At 46.0% G+C, this 20394-nt stretch overlaps 1 long non-coding RNA gene across 3 annotated transcripts in view; it reads right to left on the bottom strand.

Annotated features, from left to right (window-relative positions):
- LOC138287840 (uncharacterized) overlaps nt 1–19552 on the bottom strand; it is an 89254-nt gene extending 69702 nt beyond the window's left edge. The window contains exons 1-2 of one of the 3 annotated variants that reach the window (XR_011202290.1): nt 19485–19552; nt 15886–16023 (exon numbers count right to left, since the gene is read on the bottom strand). This is a non-coding gene — a long non-coding RNA (uncharacterized lncRNA). Of the gene's footprint in view, nt 1–15885; nt 16024–19035; nt 19134–19480 lie in introns of those variants that run through there. The other 2 variants (XR_011202291.1, XR_011202292.1) reach the window with 2 other exon arrangements.
- Between the last annotated feature and the right edge of the window lie 842 nt (nt 19553–20394).

Below are 20394 nucleotides of genomic sequence, written 5' to 3' on the forward strand. Positions count from 1 at the left end.
CATATTGTCTAACAGTTTCTACTCTCCCTCTGTTTGTTCTATTTAGAGCACAGCATGTTAAGCTTCTAGCTTGCCTATTAGAATCACTGTGGAGACATCAGCCCTCATACCTGAGCAAAGACCTGTGATCTTGGTTCAGCATCTGCAACGAGGCAGTCAGCGTCTAGTTGTGGTTCCCTGGTCGGAATCTCCCTCTTGCATGTATTGGGACATGGAAGTGATTTTATAACTAGCATGTCATCGTGATCACAAAATGTCCCTACGCAGGAATGCCAAGTCTAAACTCCTACCACGTCTATCGGCAATGTACCAGACTGTATCCTTGACTGAAGCACAGAGTAAATATGTTATAGAGAACTCCAGTGCTGAAGTAGGCAAAACAGTCTGATATGAAATAAAAAACAACACCGTAGAACTGGCTATTTGAAAAATAACAGTACGAAGCCTAATAAAAAGCATGTAGAGCAAAGTGCACAGAGGCTCTAAGCTGTCAGCAAATGAATAAAATATATTCAGGGCAAAGTGCACAAAGGCCTAAAGCCTGAAGCTAAAGCGTAATGAATACGTAAAACTAACCACACTACACCCTCCCCTTGTCGGTAGCAAGTGGTTCCAATAATATAAAAGGATGCCCCAAATATAAACAATACCTAAAACAATTATTTCTACAAGGTGAGAAGACAACAAAGTCAGAAATTTAGATAACATGTGACCATAAAGCCAAATTCAATATAATGTCAATTTCGTAAAAATCCAAACGTCAGACAGAAGCAATAGAACGCAGGAGTTCCTCCACTTCGATATATGTCAATATCGGAAGATCCACGCCACAAAGTACCATGGAGCAGGTGTGATCCAAAGCCCCAAACCCATTCAGGGCGGCACCCCGTGTAGGGCCTATGAAAGAGACAATACCATCTTCCTCCAGGAAGGGAATCTCATAAACTGCCTCACAAAGCAAGCGCATCCGTAGTGCACAAGTCTGGGAATGAGCCCTAATCGGGAACATCAACAGATCAGCATCGACCATTGGAGGGCGCTGCAATGAGAGACAGAGAGCCAGTGCATGTTCAAACGAGCACCAAAGGCATCGAAACACGGGTTGCACACAATCCAAAACCGGTCTGAATGACAGAGACCAGTCACACTCCAAATGTCCCAGGAGTGTCGCTCCAAAATGCTGCATCATGCGTTCACGACACAGCTGCGCTGACGGGAGCAGCAATACAGGATCTCGTCGTGACGGGACAGCCATTGCGAAAAAATGGCAACAACAGCAAGACTCCAGCCAATAAAGCCAAAGTAATCGGGAAACCCCCCCAAAATGCTTCCGAAAATAGAATGTATAGCCGAAGGTATCAAACCGAATATGGAAGAGAAGGTATGACCAAAACGACTTTGAAAAAATGTGCAATACCAGCAGTGCTGGATGCATTAAATATACGTCCCACAAGTTCACCGAACTGATTTGGAAAGTTAGTATTCAAAAGGGACTGTATCTCCGCCGATGACCTTGCCACCTGAAGTGCGTAGGTCTCGCTAGCAGATGTAAGGGCCACATGCTTTTGAAACAATAACGCTTTTAGCCGACTCAACTTGTCGAAATCAACCTTGGAAGTAGCAATATGAGGCCAGATGTCCGCTACCTCCCTAAATTGAGTGGGGGGAAACAACACATTCCCGCAGCACGTAACGGCCTTGTTGACAACGACGATGTAAACTATTCTGGCACGCATGCCACAGCAGCGTTCGCTGTTAAGAACAATGTAACTGCCATTAGAAAGCACCTGGAAAGTGTTTTTAATAACCGGGACTGGAACTCCCTTCAGATAACAAGCTAAGTTAGCAATCGAAGCGTTACACGCCCCGTGCAAGGACAGCTGTTTACAAACCATTGAATGGCTGACAGAAGCTTCGCATTCGCTGCCGCTAAGAAAAACCTCCTTCAAACCATTAACACATCTGTACTGAAAGGGAAGGTCCCACACCTCGTGTATGTAACTGTCTCCCAATAGTTCATATCTACCCACCGGAATGTGCTTCAAACACGAAGTAAATTGCAAAGTAGAGATAGGCAAATTAATAACCCCATGAATCAACCACTCAGCTGACGGAATCTCAGCTACTGTGAAAGGCAGTTTCTCTAATTTCTCAATATTTAACATAACATATGTCGCTTCCTTTTTAGCCATCAGTTGTTGTTGACGAGTCAAATTAAAAGAGATAAAGATCTCTCTGGCACGAACGTGCTGCCATGGAACGCGACCCGCCTTCAAGGTCTGAAGAGTCCAATCCAGCTGCATGATGGACCGCGTCTGACTCTGCCCATGATATAAAGAAGACATGTCCGATTTAATAATGTCAATAGCAAAGGAAACAATGCTGTCAATCGTGTAAACACGGTCAGAAAGGGTATGCATGCCATTATCAACAACAGACAAAGTCTGCATCAGATTATCTTGATCAATCTGCCTCAACCGGGCTGCAGCCTCTTGTTGTGAAAGCTTCCAAATCTCATTATAAACCTCGTATAAGAACCTTTTCTTCCGTGGTACTTTGGGACCTGACAAAAAATCTTGTAAATCAGTATCATTAGACAGTAACGTGAGATGTGACTTAACTGCATCCAGCGTGGATGACTTCAACCATTGCTGACAAAGCTTCCCCACACTGTATGTAGTTATAATATCAGCATGTTCTGGTGAAACGTAACGAGGGTCTGCCCTACTAGTCCTGAACCCCCCTGAAGAGGTGACAAAACGTTGATGACACATATTAGTGTCTACAGGCCATAATAACCACCCGCCTGGATGTAACGATGAAGTGTTAAGCGTACCATTCTGGACCCAATGCCTAAAGTCACTGAAAGTAGCATTCACATAGTGCTGCCAATTTTTTAATTTAGAAGGGACAGGTATGCTAGGCAAAGTCAACTCCTTAATCGTCGCTAAGCCCAAACAGCTAGTCTGTTGTACTGTGTCATTGAGGAAAATCATCTGCACAGGGATAATACATGCTCTAAATAACGTGTCCCTGCCTTGCATTTGCCAATTTTTCGTACCCCAAACACTTTTCAAGTCAACAGTTTTAAACCAGTATTCATATCCCTCGACCGAAAGTTTAGATACAAACAAATTGGAATACAGTAATTTAGTATCGGTCAAGAACATTAGCTTATTAGAATACAGTGTAACTTTAAAATAGTAGGACTTAGCATTACATGGATCATGCCCAGCAAAATATGCAAATTTATCATAATACGTTTTCGAACTCCCTTGTGGAGGAGTCGAGCAATGTTCCCATTGCACATAATTAAACATGGACTTGGGGCTACTAGCTTTATGAATAAAGTGGTGTCCATAATAGTTGTAACAAAACATGTCACCATGATTATCTCTAAACTGGTAAGCATCATCATCGTCATAGACAGTATAATATTGCAAATCCGTTAGCATTGAATCTACTGTCTTCACATCCCAATCATCAGAAACAATGCCAGGTATAACAATATCATTCATCGATAATTTGAGGACATACAGTATTTGAATCAATTCAGTGGGACCATATATATCAAACATTACTTTATCCCACACAATTCCATCCGGAACTGGTATAGCAGAAATGTTCACTGTGGACAAGTCTCTTCGAACCATATGAGACGAAAAATGCAGTTTTAACACAGTCTCCACGTGCTCAATGTCAGATCGATCAGGAAGAAAATGACCATGTATTATCAGAAAAAAAGTAACCACAAATCCCAACCATAATAAAATAGTCATCACGGCCAAAAACAGCCAAAAATAGTTCCAAGGAAAAACAAAATATGTGCGTTTAAGCCAACCCAGCAGTCGTCGTGGACCGTGGACAGAAGACATCGAGGACGAGGAGCCGGACACATCATTATCAGCGTCGTTGAAGCAGCCAGAAGCAGTTCTAGCAAAAGGTGCAACTGTGAACAAAGAAGCAGATGGAGGCTCTCGCCGTGGCACGCTATAAACCACATGTTCAGAAACGTCAGTAGAACGTACAGCAATTTGATCACAAGATTCCATATTAATCGCCGTCGGTGGAACAATCGCAAGATCATCATCCACCCTCCCCAAGCTCGGAGAGGAAACAGTGTCGGTGAAAATCACCTACAGCTGGACTTCCTCCCCAGTAGTGAGAGGGATTCCGGAACTACTGGGTGTCCCTCTTGGTCTGCTGTGCAGAATCGGCCACATGTTGTAACTTGACATTATCAATGGAAACAAAGCGATTTCCTTTGGCCCCTCGCAGCGGCGGTAAAATCACAGTTCTCGTGCCGCTCACCCCTAACACAGGGACAGGTTCTCGATAAGAAGGACCAAATTCTTTTTTAACTGCGACCTTTTCACGCACCAGATCCCCAATCCTGGGTATCCAACCAGTAGGTGTTACTGGCTCATCCTTAATTCCTGAGGAGGCAGCACTGGCAGAAGAGTTATCTTCACGGAATTGTTGTAAACCCTGCAAAACAGTGACACGATCATTTATGTCAAAGGGCGTATCTGCCGCCTCCACACCAGGACCATCTAGATCAGGAACATACATTTGTGTTCCAAACAGGCACTCATATGAAGTACGACCCCCCAGTGACCTTCTAGGCAAGTTATAAAGTGCTCTCTGTACTCCATATAGGTGGGCTAGCCAACCACGACCCGTACCTATAACTCTGGCCGTTAAGGACTGCTTTAAATCACTATTTAAACGCTCCACAACAGAATTTCCCTCTGGATGAAATGGAGACGAGAATTGGAGTTGGACCCCCAACGAAGCCATGGTGTCCCTGAATGCCTTAGAGGCAAAAGCAGGGCCCTGGTCCGAATGAAAAGCCGCACCTGCAAATATATCGACAAAGATGCGCAAATCTTTAATAACAGTGCGAGCGTCAGCCGAGCGTTGTGGCCATACCCGTACAAATCTGGAGCACGAATCTACAGCAACCAATATATATTTGTATGCACTATCTGGTGTCAGCGGACCACAATGATCCAAGTACACACACTGTAAAGGTTTATTTGAAATCAGAAGGGGCGTCTGCTGCGGGCGTCTAGCCGACGACGCTTTAATCTGTTGACAAACGTCACAACAAAGGACATATTGCTTCGTCTCTTTATAGAGACCAGGCCACCAGTAACGAGCCTGTAAAAGTGAAATTGTGGCAGCCACACCAGCATGTGCAGAAGCCACCCCCTCATGTGCTGCAGAAATTAATCGAGGTCTCTCAATTTTATTGGGAATTTCACGTACACCAATGCCTGGAATTGTAACAGTAGCATTCAGCGCACCATTCAAGCAGTAACTATATTTTGAAGGAAATCCTTTAGGAAAGGGCGTGCCAGCAGCCGTAGCCTTTATGGCAGCCGAAATTTCTGTGTCTGGTTTGGAACTTGAACGAGTCACTGCGGCCACAGTGGCGACAGCCACTGCCGATTTCGCGGCTTCATCAGCCAAAGTATTCCCAGCAACATGTATTCCAACGTGCTGGTGTCCAAGTGTATGTACAACATGGACATTAGGAAGCGTTTCCTTCAGATCCGCAACCTTACCCCACAACATTTTATGTTTAATGGTGTTGCCTTTAGAATCTCTGAACCCATTCATCTTCCAATAGTGTAAATATTCGTTGAAAGACTGCACACAGTAGTAGAAGTCACAGACCAGCAAGGTTAAAAGTGCCGGAACCGCGTGCTCCAACGCTAACAATAGAGCTTTGAGCTCAGCCAGCTGTGCCGTGGAATCTCCCAAAGTTTTAGTATAAGTATGTTGGGGGCAGAACACTTCCCCCTCCATAGTGCCGCTCACCACCGCACATGCAGCAGAATACTGTTGTTTAGTACCAACCGCCGGTTGCGCAGAGCCATCGGTATACATGACCACTTGATATTGGTCAATAGGCAACGTACCAGCAGGAACAGGGTATTCTATTTCGTATTGAAGAAATTCTTGAGTCTGCAGTTTAGGGTCAAATACATAATCTACATCAGTGGCTGTCAAAGACGTAGCCCATTGTATCCATCGCGGGTGTAAAGCTTTCGAATTAGGAACACTCGCTTTTGTAACGGCCTCTAAAGCCGGAACTGGGGAAACGACAACAATGCGTTGACCCTGGGCCAGCGGTCTTTCTTTAATAACAGCCATCTGTACTGCAGTGAGAATTTTCTCAGTTTGTGCAAAACGTTGCTCTGCAGCAGAATACAAGTGAGACTTGTATGCAATCGGGCCTGTCTCCCCTTCATTAAAGGTGACATAAGTAAACCCAACAGCCCCAGGTATCACCCTGATGACTAAATGTGTCTTATTGTCCCGTGTGTGTAAGTGTTTAACTGCTAAGAGATCACTCTGTAACTCTCGCAGTATGTGTGTATGTTCAATTGTCCAAAAACTACTCGAAAAATTCGGGCGAATCAACTCGTATAAGGGTTTTATACGCGTCGCATATTCAGGAATGTAAGTTCTGCCAAAATTCAGAAACCCCAACAATGACTGGAGCTTCCGAACCGTATTAGGAGGCTGCAATAAAGCACATTTCTCCAAAAAATGTGGCGCTAGGCTCTTGCCCTCACTCGACAACTCATATCCCAGGAAAATGACGCTGAGGAAGGCAATCTTTGATTTCTTAAAATTAAACTTATAGCCAATATCACCAAACCCCACAACAATGCGCGATACACGCCTTAGATGTTGCAGAATCTCATCATCTGTCAGATATACTGTATGTCATCAACATATGATAATGCTTCAGGGTCGAACTCATGCAGCATTTCAGTTACACGAGCCGAAAACAGTCCTGGGCTATTCTTATACCCCTGAGGCAAACGACAAAATTTTATCTGAGAGCCAAACGCACTGAAACAGGTATAGTCCCGACTCTTGGGCTCTATATTCTGGCAGAAAAATCCATTAGAGATATCTAATGTTGTCTTGTATTTTTTACGCACTATATTATTCATAAGCGCTGCGTGAATTCTGTATTGCATATGTGCGTGTATGACTATTCAAATGTCGGTAATCCACCACTATCCTATATGAATGGTCCGGTTTAGCAACCGGAAACAAGGGATTATTCATCGGCGAGACACAGGGCTCAATTACACCCTGATACTCCAATCGTGTAAGAATTTTTCTAACCGATGCCCTTGCTTCAAATTTGATAGGATACTGCGGTTGTGGCTGAGGTTCGCCCTTTATCGGAATTACATGATAAGGTGATTGTCTGTCCCACCCCACGTTATTTCTATACAAGGCGGGAGCCTGTGCTAGAGCCCATGATTTACTATAGGACTCTGCTAGTTCTCTCGGAACAAGTGGTGAGAAGGAAGGTGTAATAACCTCCTCCCCAACTGGACAGTCGCGAACAAAGTCAGGTGGCCAATCTTGTTCGGCCAGCAGAACATCATATGATTTTCCCACAAGGTCCCAAAAAATGGCGTTTATAATACGGTCAATGTCCCCTTCCAATCGCAGAGTCACTTCATATACTCTATCAGGATCAGAGACTCGCATATCCGCCATCTCGACTTGTATGAAGTCATCAGTTGCTTTCACCTCCAGATGCTCTAGAAGACTCCGGCGAACTATTGTGACCTCTGCCGCGCTGTCTAACAGTGCTAACGCCCATGTCTTGTTCGTCAAGAGAACTCTCTTCTTGAGCGGCATGTCTGACTGAGACTGCTGCCACTTTCTTCTTTTTAAATTGCTGTTTTTGTTGCAGCGGTTTCTCTTCTTGTTTAATAGAAACCTCCGCTGAGCGTTGTAAATCCTGTCTCGGTTTCACGTACTCCGTCCTCCGCTCTGACCGCCCACCTCTCTCACTTCTCTTTTCCGAGGAGTCCTGAAAGGAATGAGATTGGCGTGTATCAGTATATTGATATCTATCAGGCGTCTTCAAAGTATCCCTATTCCTGAGATTATACTTATTCTGTGGGGTCTCCGGTTGCGGAGACTGCTCACCATCTTTCTTAGGTGTTTGCTGTTTCTTTTCCCAGCGCTTTTTCGAACCCTCAGGTGCTTGTTGTTTAGCATTATCTTTATTATTTTTACCCTGTAACTGGGGTTTTTGTGGTCTAGCCCCTAGGCTATCATGACCAATACTAGAATATGTTTCTGCTATTATTCTCGGAAGCTCCCGCTCCTGATTAAGCAGCGGAACATCCCGAAGACGCATTCGCACTGCTAGTGTGCTACTGCCTCTCCTTTGAGATTACTCAAAATAATAGAAGAAACTGTGGCAAAATTGCCCAGCAACTGCATGCCCAAATCCAAGGCAGGGGCAGCCCCATATTCTTCCTGAATCTGTTTAAGTACGTCCGGTAAATTAGCTAATGTCGGTGTACCGTGTGCCATAGTGTAGAGCGCGGCAAACACCGTGCCCCAGGTATTACAAAGGTCCACCGGAGGAACCATCCTGTACGGCAAACACATCGTCAAAATTCTGTTTATCCTGAGGTCCCGTATGGGGAAATACTGCTTCCAGCGTATTCATTTTTTGCGCCAGCCAAAATGGAGTCTCCTCTCGTTTAGCCGGTACTTTACCCATAACTGAGTGCACAGTGGGCGGATTAATACCTGGATCCACAGCCTGTGGGTGCGCTGGAGCAGCACGCGCTGCATTCGTATTTAGTGTCTGCATTACAAACTGAACTAATCGTCTATATGTAGCCGTTAATTCTGTATATAAACGACGAACTTCAACCATTGCCAATTGAGCAACCGCAGGATGTGGTGTATATGTAGCCAATAAAGGCCAGGTAGGACCATCATTACTCAGTGGACCTAACCTAACTTGTGCTACTGAGTGTGGGAGGGCGCCATCAAGCCAATTATGGTGTTCTTGATAAGATAGAGGTATTTCTAAATAAGCGTAAGCCCTGTATTGTCCAGGGACATTCGCAACAGTGTATTCGTGAAAAGTATTTGTTCCCCCATACACTGCTGGAAATCCGACCCAAGAATAAAAAAGTTCCGTTCTATAGGCTGCATGGGCGTCCACCACAAAAGTGACTGGACCCCCCTGGACTGTCAGTCCATGTGCCAACAGATGTCCCGTGAGTGGATGACGCATATTAATTGCTATATTCACTACATTAGGATTCGCCATTTTATAAAAAAAGAGCCTCAGGTCAGAGAAGGCACACCAATATCGGGGTGTTTCCTTTCAAAGTTCAAGCTTGAACAACCAACCACTAAGCAACAGGAAGCACCTATGCCGTGGCGGCGGAAACCCTCAGCCCCACGGACGTCTCCGTATACGGAACCGAGGAGTCAAAATATATATGAGACCAAGAGAGTCAGTCGTACCTAATCATTAGAGCCAGACCAAACGTTGGCGGCGCCATGTCGCGTGGGCTCTCATTATTCTAAATGAGACTACTGGATTTCTAGGTAGCAGGATCTATAACGGTGTGGGGGACTGAGTCTGACCCACGTGTAAAGAACTCTGTCACCCTAAATCCGGTTTTTGCTCCGGCTAACTAGCAGTGCCTCATTTCTCCCATGTGGAAGGAATGATTTGGCAGCCGAGCGCATGACATCTTTGGAACTTCTCAGGGAAGTCGTGGTTACTCAGATCCAAACCAACTCTCTTATTTCCAATATGATCTCATATACAAATGACAAAGACGGTATAAGTTTTATATTATGTTTTAATAAAACGACTGTATTTTAGATATTAAGGCGTGAGCCGCAATAACCAGAACGATACAACACAGTAGGATTGAAATAGTCACCAGGAGAGTAAAACATAAGAACAAAGCTATCATATTGTCTAACAGTTTCTACTCTCCCTCTGCTTGTTCTATTTAGAGCACAGCATGTTAAGCTTCTAGCTTGCCTATTAGAATCACTGTGGAGACATCAGCCCTCATACCTGAGCAAAGACCTGTGATCTTGGTTCAGCATCTGCAACGAGGCAGTCAGCGTCTAGTTGTGGTTCCCTGGTCGGAATCTCCCTCTTGCATGTATTGGGACAAGGAAGTGATTTTATAACTAGCATGTCATCGTGATCACAAAATGTTACTACGCAGGAATGCCAAGTCTAAACTCCTACCACGTCTATCGGCAATGTACCAGACTGTATCCTTGACTGAAGCACAGAGTAAATATGTTATAGAGAACTCCAGTGCTGAAGTAGGCAAAACAGTCTGATATGAAATAAAAAACAACACCGTAGAACTGGCTATTTGAAAAATAACAGTACGAAGCCTAATAAAAAGCATGTAGAGCAAAGTGCACAGAGGCTCTAAGCTGTCAGCAAATGAATAAAATATATTCAGGGCAAAGTGCACAAAGGCCTAAAGCCTGAAGCTAAAGCGTAATGAATACGTAAAACTAACCACACTACAGGAGCAGCTACCTTCTGCATTATCAGTATTAACAATGACGTTGCTAGGAGCAGAGGACGGAAGCACGCAGTTACCAACGCTCCTTTAATATCCAATGCCACAGAAGCGTTGCTAAGAGACGATGACGCGGCTACATTGAATGCTCGTGCTGAAACAAAGAAGCACAGGCTGTCTGTAGACATGCGTAGTTGCCCAGGAACAGGGCGCTCGTGATGACAGAAACCACATGGGATGCGGTCACGCTGGATACCGAAAGAAAAAATTAAGGTGTAGAGGCAAACTCACAGCGTCAGGTTCCACTAGGAGTAAAGTGCGTCCTTGTTGATAATACAGAACGAAGTCAGGATGCTTCTCTCAGTAGCGTAGGTGAGCCCCTCGTCACCAGTGTTGCAAGCAATGAATGCAAGGAAACATGGTTATAATCCAAGTTTCTTTATCTAATGAGAAACATACAAGTTACAAGGGAGCAAAGCATCCCAACCTCCACCTCTCTCAACAACCGCCCTCAATCTCCCCAACATTCTCCTGGAATATCCCCAACAATCCAAGCTCCTAACATTCTAAGAGAGGCATGGATATAACACACGTCTATTACCAGAGCCCAGTATCGATGCAGGAAGCAGGTATGAACCTGAGAAAGGAAGAAACACCTTGATCCCTAGACGGGTAATGCCCGATCACCTTGCTGGGGGAAACCAGGCACACCTGCAAACGTGCATATAGGAGCAGAACACAACAGATCTAGGATGCCTTGCAGGGAGGAAACAGGCCTTCCAGAGACAGCATCTGTGGCCCCAGATGCAAACAGTAAGCCCTCCGCATCAGGTGAAAGCAAAGTGTGCACAGCGGTAGTACTGACCTTTATGCGGCCACATTGGTGGAGGCAACAGCTGGAAAATGTGACTGCATTAGGGCTGCCGAACTGAAAGGCATTCGGCAGCAGAGGCTGAGGTCGCAAAATGCAATCCGTCTGAGGCTGCCATCAACCCTGCCAACAAAGAAAATATAAGGGACAAATGCTTACAGGTCCCAAACTTATCATAAGGCCATGCCTTTCAATAGATAGAGAATAGAAGTGTCAGCAGCAGGGAGAAATTAACCCTTATGCGCCTGATACTGTGCCCTTCTAGGAGTAAAAAAGGAGAGGCCTGGAATCCCATATTCGGAGAGGCCCACCTCTCAAGGCTTACCTAGAAAGGGTTCTACAGTCTCCATAAGTCCATATTGTGGTACTGATGAGCAGATGAAGAAATCAGGAAGTGTTTTTGGCTCAGACCTCTTTATCATGGTGGGAGGGGCTTGGAGGAAAGGGAGCAGGGGGATTTTACTTTGAACCTTCCGAATGGTTCTAGCTGTGTCATATGGTGCCTGGTTAGAGGTTGGAAACCTCATAGTAGTAAGTATTAGTATGAGAAAAAGGGTTGAGTAGGTAATGTGTTATTCTAAGTTCAGACATAGTAAAATTGAGAGCTGGGGGGACTGCCTGCCAACAAAGTTAGGAACAATGATACAGTGCCAGTACATTTTGTTGATATGCAAAAACGTCCATGATACAAGGACACAGCAGTTGATAAAGGGCAATATGGCAGTTGCATCCAGGGTCATTTGAATCTTGATTTGGGTGTAAACTAGTTGTACATCAAGTTTTACAGTAATTGCCACAGAATGTGATTTTGCCTCTACACATTTTAACAGGAAAAATTTGTCAAAATGTATCCAAATAAAAATGTTTGAAAACAAGAAGTGAGTGGATGTACAATCTCCAATACTGCATATCACGTCTCGTTCTATCCTGCTGATGTAAGAGTGGCTGGGTAAAATCACAAGTTCCAAATACTGCATCCTGTGGTGTTGTTAGTTACTGGGAACAGCATCACCAACCAAAATATTAGGGTACACGGAATGAGACCTACGCGGAGAACAAAATTTAGAACCGATTTAGAGTTTGGTGGATGGGTTACTCTGAAATACACATTACGGATATCCTGTCTCCCTTATTACAAGAGCATTATAGCATACGGCACGTGTACTTAGGCGGATGGGGTATCAGTCATGTTTGAGGCAGAGTACCTGCTACCTAGGTCTAAATCAGACCCCTGATTATCTTGGAACTTGGAAAAGCTCTTGAATAGTTCATTTTATATTTTAATGATTCCTATTTAAAGTGTTTTACACTTGATGGTTTTACCCGTTTCAAAATGATTATATGTCCAACATGCAGAAACATAAATATGAACCATTAAATAGAGCACATTGAAACGCACATATGAGAAGCCATCTTGCTGCATGGAATTAGCGTTAGACAGGCACACTGACAAATTTTCCAAATGCATCAATCAGTGGAGAAAAATGAGAGGCTTAGTGCCCATGAAGCTTAGTTGCCCTCATTTCAAAATTATTCTGTCGTGTATTTCGCTGCTATTAGGAAAGGCAAAGGTGTTTCCGGAGATAAGGATATGTTATGGGCAAGTCGAGAAGCAATGCATTTTTAAGTCCACATAATTATTTGCTGGTGAACAGAGACTGAACTAACAACAAACGTGATGGGTCAGCATTTCTCATAATAAAGGACACCATTGAGTATTCAGTCCCAGAAATATTTTATTTATATCTCTATTGATGGCTGCGAATGCAGAAGGCTCCTCTACAGCATAGCAGAAACACAAACTGCAGCAAATGAGGACTTGAAGGCTGGGGAAGGACGCAGCCCAGCTGAGTGGTGGAAAAAGTGGAGACGATCGATGCTGCAGGACAAAGATTTAGAAAAAGCGCGTCCTTAGAGTTGAGCGGAGGCTCGGCCGAGAAAGTGATCCCGACAGGACTCTCCTTTCCTCTGTCCCTCACGTCGCATTATTTATTTGTTCAAATTGATTGAGTGTACTTTAAAGTGTAATGCACACAGCAGTTTCTATTTGGCCTCTTCGTGTGTTGCTCCTCTGTTTCGTGTGCTAAACTAGACGTGCGCACAGCAACAAAATGTATTTTTACTGGCTATAAAGTAAAATGTCATTGTTAAGTGTAGGTCTGAATTCGTTTTGCAAAGTCTTGGCAGGTAGAGCATTTCAATCTCGTGACTACTTGGTGACTAGCTTAAATAATCATTTTCAATTGTTATCTATGCTGTGTGAAGGAAGGAACACTGAGTCATACGCTGTTTACAGAACCAAATTGTTCAGATTGTTTACTTCAAAAGGAGGCCACATAACATTCCTCGCATAGAGGTTATATATTGTGTTTCGCTGTTTGGGAGAACTCATGTAATGTCAAATTAAAAAATACAATATATGAAGTACACAGAGTGAGTGGGCTTTGGGTCAGTCACTGGCTTTCATCTAATTTTCAGGATTTGTCCTTCAATTCCATGGCATTTCATGAAAGATTATGATGTCCCATTATTGTGACCATTAGATTTTGTTGGGCTTTATGTATCCCTTTACATCCCGCTCGTTGCTCATTCTTGCTCTAATCTACATTGTGGGGATCACCTGAAAAAACAGTATGCACTGCATCCATGTGCCTTGAAAGCCAGAAAGAGCACACGTTTTGGTTCTACATATAAAACATCTGCCTCACAGTCGAGGTTCCATTTCCTTTTTAGGTCAAAGCCTGGGTGCGAAAAGACTTATTGTAACATTCTGAAAGCTTCTCTGAGAATGCATTCAACACACTGCTTATCGCTGGCTTTGTGGTTTGCAACCCACATTTTCTGGCTTTCCTTTTGCTGGCTTTATTTGTTTTAAGCTGTCCAGCATGCCTTCCTCCCTCCTGTGTAACGTAGCCTGTTAAGGTAAACAAAAACACTCTACTGTAATGGTCTTGAAGAGGGAAGTTTAAGCCTATACTTCCACTGCAATGATTCAGACTACACCTCCAATTGCTAGAGGATCATATTAAACGAAATGTATTTATATAAAAAACAATTCTCTTTGAATGAAACATTACTTCCATCACAAATTGAATTATTATATAAACATAGGTGTTCTTAAGAGTGGTGTGGGGCAGTGCAAGTGATTAAGTGAGACAGAAATGCACAAGTGTTACAAAATATCCAAATATATACAAAAGTCTGGTGTCAGCAAATAAGTAAAAACAAACAACACCCCCAGCAAAGAAAGTGTTGGAATCCTAATAGTTAGATTTCCTCAAGCACCAGTCCATCGTACACAATTAGCAATGTTTCGACCCCATGCAGTCACTTAAATAAGGGTCATCATCAGGACTACAATAATCTAGTGGAGACACTAAGGTAAGTAGTCCAAACCCCTCAGTCTGCAATTGTAGAGGGGTATGTCTGAAGTGGCCCAAACTGCTTTAGTGTCTTGTATGCAGTATTTTAGTAGCTGGGGGGAGTATCCATCATATGGCTTGTTTCCAGGATATATCCAGGCTCTTGCAACAAAAAATTGCCAGGAGAATTCTTTCTGTGTGACTGGGCAAATCAATTAATGTAAACGAGCCTGTGGCCTGCAGAGACGCATCCGAGGCCCCTGCCTTTTACTTGAAAGGCTTGAAAAGCCTAACAAGCCTTTACATTTTGTTCTTATTTTATCTCATTTGCTGTGCATTCAAAGACAGAGGTCAAATATCAGACTCTGTCTCCCAGGGGGCTTGGTGTTTACTTTTCTTTCTCTGACTTCAAAGTGAGAGTATTTATGTGATAATCTTGTTAGGTACTGGGATAGAAAGGGTTGTTTTCTAGAACACAACTACATTTACATTTATGTAAATGAACTGTGCAAATATTTCAGAATATATCTGAATTAGGGAAGCACAAATGAAGCACTTTTTTGTAATTCTCAAGTGTGGTGGGAACAAATATTTTAATATAATCAAAACAAGCCAGTACACTTTGGGTGTCATTATGACCCTGGCAGTCCTGCCACGTCGGTGGTGGCGGCCAGACCGTCGACAGCGTTGCGGTGCAGGACCGCCAAACTATGACATGGGTAGTGAACTGACTGCATTGCAGCCAGTTCACCACCTGTACCGCCAGAGGGGTAGGACCGCCTGGCCGAAGGTTGTCCACCTTCGACCCGGCGGTCCACCTAACACTGCCTGAGGTATTTTGAGTATCCTTACTGCCAGGTATTCCGTGGTGGCAGCCCCGCCACGTAATCCCTGGCAGTAAGGATACTGGTGATAGGAATACTCATAATCATTACAGGACTTCCCAACCCCCCTCCATTTCGGAACCCCCACCCCTGACCCCATCAGAAGCCCCCCACCCCCCAAGCAACGATGCCCCCCATCTCTGTACTGTACCCAAACCTCCATCCATGCACGCACACACCACACATACATACACGCACACATCCACGCTCACTCATTCACACACACATGCACACATGACCATGACACTCCTCCCACCCCCGCCTACATGAAGTCACACAGACACTTGCACACAAACACCCACAACACTCCCCAACCCCCTCCATTCACACACACACACACACACACCCACCTATTCACGCACACAACACTCAACACCCCCCCCTCCTCCCCTGTCGGTCGATCACCTTACCTGATGGTTGTCCGGGAGGGAACGGGGTCCATGAAGCGTGCTTCGCCGCCAGCGTCCGACAACACAACGCCGACTGTTACCAATCAGGAGCTGTGGCAGGAAATGGGGGAGGGGAACAGAGGAAGTGCTGGCGGATGGCTAGAAAAGAGAAAAGAGTGGAGATGAAGCCACTAGTAGTGGATGAGGAGATGTAGGCGGCAAAGATAGAAGCTATGATTGAGTAGCAGATGGAAAGCAATAAGAAAAAGAATGTGAGGCTGAACGAAATGGGGAAGGACAGATAAGAGGCAAGAGTCACAGAGGAGAAGGACAAGGGCAAGGGCAAGAGTGTGTGGAAGAGAAGGACCTCACTGAGGTGCCAGACACGCAATTACTGTTAGTAGAGGAGTATGGGCAGATCCTTAGCAGGAGTGAAGTAGGGGAGGTGGGAGGGCAGTACGCCTGGACTAGCAGGAGGGCTGTGGACTGCAGAGGAAGGAGAAGCTGGCAGCAGCATTTCAAGGTGGATGCAAGTCGGGGGAGACAAGAAGGCAAGGAAGTGTGGGGCACAGAATAAAGAAGTAGCAGATGAAGGAGAGGAAGGGAAACCGTATCGACCAGAGCAGATGGCGGAGGGATGAGAGCTTTGCCACTTAGAGGACTGCAGAGTGTAGGGGTATGGTATGTAAGAAGGAGCCTAGGGGCAATCTGAGAGGAAGATGTGGTGTTTGAGGTTTTTATTTAGTCGAGGATAATGAATCGGATGAGGAAGGGGAGCAAATCGGGGTATAGTTCCTCAAGGTGTGTGAGCAGAGAGCGCTAGGGTAGCAGATCACATATAGCAGAAAGGGGACGGAGAAAGAGTAGAGAGGTGTGAGAGTTAGAGAAAGTGATGTAGGCAAGAAAATCCCCCAGAAGGAGGTCATAAACGTTGGTGGAATGACAGCAATGGATCTGAAGCAGGTGGAGGAAGGAGCAGAGGCAGGACAGGCAGCATTGAAGATATGTTTGGAGATTGCCAATAGTACAAGGAAAGTGATGGGCAAGTGAGTGAAGGAACAAGAAGGAAGTAATGAAAAGAAAGGAGCCATATTGGGATTTTAGTTTATTCTTTTGGACGCAGCGATGACCACCATGCTTGGGCTCGAGAGACGGGACAGGGATAAAATTATGCATGGGGCACAGGTTTAAGTGAGACAATAGTGCGACTACTGTCCTTTAATATGTTTGCTCTGCTGCCATAAGGGGAGGAGACGTGTGCATTGTAGTTTATTGGAATTTTTGTCAACTGTGAGAAGAAGTTTCCATCTCGACTCTCCTAATTTGGAACTCAGGTTTTACCATTATAAACTGCATACTCATCCAGAATAAGAAATAACAGGCATTCAGATTCCAAGTGTACGCGAAGGATATTAAGGAACTGCAAGTAAAATCAGTGGTATACATGATGAAAGGTTTCAGCAGTATAAGCAAAATAATCCTATAGCAAGCTGAGCAAGAGAAGCAATGCCCTCTGGTTGGATACTTGGAATGGGAAGCTCGCCCTTTACCAATAGCCCCTCGACTGGATGGCTTCTGTTAGGAGGGTTTCTCAGAGACAAGACGATTATGTAGTCGTGTTCAGGAGAAAAGATGTCTGCTTGAAGCGTAATCTGGGCAGTGCCTTCTGCGGCAGGGTTGGGGGTTTAGGCACGTCTGCATTAGGTATGGTAAAACTCATCCCTTCAACAAATGTTTCCATGGTGGAGCGAGTGCCAAGCACAGGAGAAGTGACGGGCAAGAAGAAAAAAGGAGCAATGGAGGAGAAAAGGGTGCTCTGGCTCCAGATCTAAAAAAGTGAATGGTAGCAGGTGCTGGAGGCACAGCAGTGCTGCCTTCCAGCCTCAGTTTGCATTCTTGAGTTGCAGAGGGCATTGCAGGAATTTAGGGACAGAAATGGGGTGACATTTGTGGTAGTTGTTTAATAGAGGACTTCATAGTACCTTCATAGGGGCCTTCTCTAGCTATGAAGGTGGCCAACTTATGTAGGGAGAGGCCCGGTAAACGAAAACACAAAATTAATAAGGGACTTGAATTGGGGAGGGTGGCAGGCTCATTTTATGTTGAGCCATTTCATAACTTTAGAATGTCACTTTTGTAGTGTCCTGCTGGACACGTTCTAGTGTTTGGCCAGCCTCTCTGCTGAGGGCTGGCCTCCCACCTACACCCCACCCAACACAGGCGTCACCGGTCAGGTGACCCTGGCAATAAAAAGGGCCGGGCGCACGTGCCTAGGGCCAGTTCCACCCACTAAGAAACCGTGTCCATGTTGTCTCCTTTTAGTAGCATGGGGCCTAGGGCCCCAACACTACATTGGTGACGAGGGTCGACGATTCCACGTGAGCACGGGCAGCAACTTTGATGTTGCTCAAAGGGGGAAGAGCTGCCTGTGCCCGAGGCAGCTCCGCATGAAGTACCAACAGAATGATGTCCCGTGGAAGGAGGGGAACGTGAGCGCCATCCCCCCCACACCGAGCATGAGGTGAGCCCGGGGGTATGAGCAGAAAGCCCCTCTGACAGTAACCAACGCGGCCCGCAGCTCTGAGAAAACGGCTGCGGCCGCAAACAGAAAAGCGCGACGGTGCTAAAAAGCACCCACCAAGCAGTGCGGCGACCACAGCACTGCCAGGACGGCTGTGATCGCCGTGAACAGGACGGTGCTGTTGCGCACCAAAAGAAGCATGCGGTAATGCCCAAGGCCGCCCCCCCTTTGAAAATGTTCATGGTGAAAAGCGCGGCCCGCAGCGTGTGGGAAGGCTGCTGGGGCCGCGCATAATGTCTTAAGAAGTGAGGGGCACGAAGCAATGTGGGGGCCGGCCGCCCCTGCCCCCAAGAAAATAATGCGGGCCGCAGCGTGTGCCATGCCGCTGCGGCTGCGTGTGAGGAAGAGTATGGTGCTGCCACGCATCACAACAACAATTACATAGAAAATGCCCCGGGCCGTTTCCTTTTCCTTTTACAAATAACGGTGCTGTTTCGCACCAAGTGAAAATGCCCAGAGCCGACCCCCCCCACAAGTCTGCTGAAGCACGTCCCCAGCGTGTTGGGAAGTCTGCTGGGGCCGCGCACGAGAAAGGAAAATGGTGCTGGCATGCACCAAAGCAAAACAAAGCGCTCGGTGCTGGCACGCACCTGAAAAATGCCAAGTCATGGCCGGGGCCGGTCGCCCCCAAGAAAAGAATGCGGTCCAAAGGACGGCTGCTGCGGCCGCAACGTGGGATCCGTAATGGTGCTGGCATGCACCACAAAAAAAATAGAAAAATATGCCCAGGGCTGCCCCCCACCCTAGAAATGCCAGCAACGCGGCCCGCAGCGTGAGGAATGTTGCCTCAGCCGCGCACCAGACAGAAGCATTGCCGGTCAACATGAAAAAAAAAATGTGAAAAATGTCTAGGGCCTTGCCCCCCACCCCTTCAAAAACACAGCGAAATGCGGGGAAAGAAGGGGAGAGGTGCTGACACGCACCAAACACAAGTAAACTGCCCAGAGTGCCCCCCTCACCACGAGGTTCTGTTTGCCTTTAAAAGTAAAAAAAAAAAAAAGGAAGACAGAAAAGTACAAAAGAAAGAAAAGTTACCTACATGCCTCCTCCAGCCTGAAGAACTCTTCTCGAAGCATGGCTCCTCAGCATGGCTTCACAGGCGTCTGTTACAAAACAAATGAGGCCGGTAGGAGGAAAAAATGCATTTCAAGTTGAAAAAAGAAGTGCACTACTGGCATCCAGTGGCCAAAGTTGGTACTGCACCCTATTCCTGTGTTAAAAGGAAAACAAGATTGGAGGAAGGCAAGTCTACAGCAGCACTTTCAGAAAGCAACTGCTCCAAACCAAGAGTGCGCCCCTGGACAGAAATGGCGCAGAAGACGGAAAGGGCGAGGAAGAAGGACGCGACGCGGACGACGCTACACAGGGAAGGAGAAGACTGCAGCTGCTCCAACCAAGCTGCACCCATGAGAAATGGACATAAGTGCCACGTAAGGCACGAAGAGTGCGCGCATGGACAGCGCAGCCCCTGGCGGCCCTCCACCGCCATCGCCGAAAGAAAGCCACATGTCTCAGCAGTGATGGACATCACGGCAGGACAAGAAAGGGACATGCCAGGCAATAACAAAGGACGCCCAGAAAAGAAAAGAGACTATGGGGGTCATTCTAACCCTAGCGGTCGGTGATAAAGCGGCGGCCAACCCGCCAACAGGCAGGCGTTAAAAAAAAAGGAATTCTGACCCTGGCGGGAACCGCGGACACAGACCGCTACTGTAACACTCCGACCGCCACGGTGGGACAGACAAACAGCGCGGCGGTCACCGCCAACAGGCAGGCGGCAGACAATGTACCGCCCACCCTATCACAACTCACCAATGCGCCACCTTTTCCGGGGCGAGGCAAGTCTACAGCAGCACTTTCAGAAAGCAACTGCTCCAAACCAAGAGTGCGCCCCTGGACAGAAATGGCGCAGAAGACGGAAAGGGCGAGGAAGAAGGACGCGACGCGGA

The sequence above is a fragment of the Pleurodeles waltl genome, chromosome 4_1 (assembly GCF_031143425.1).
Source record: "Pleurodeles waltl isolate 20211129_DDA chromosome 4_1, aPleWal1.hap1.20221129, whole genome shotgun sequence".
Lineage (NCBI taxonomy): Eukaryota > Metazoa > Chordata > Amphibia > Caudata > Salamandridae > Pleurodeles > Pleurodeles waltl.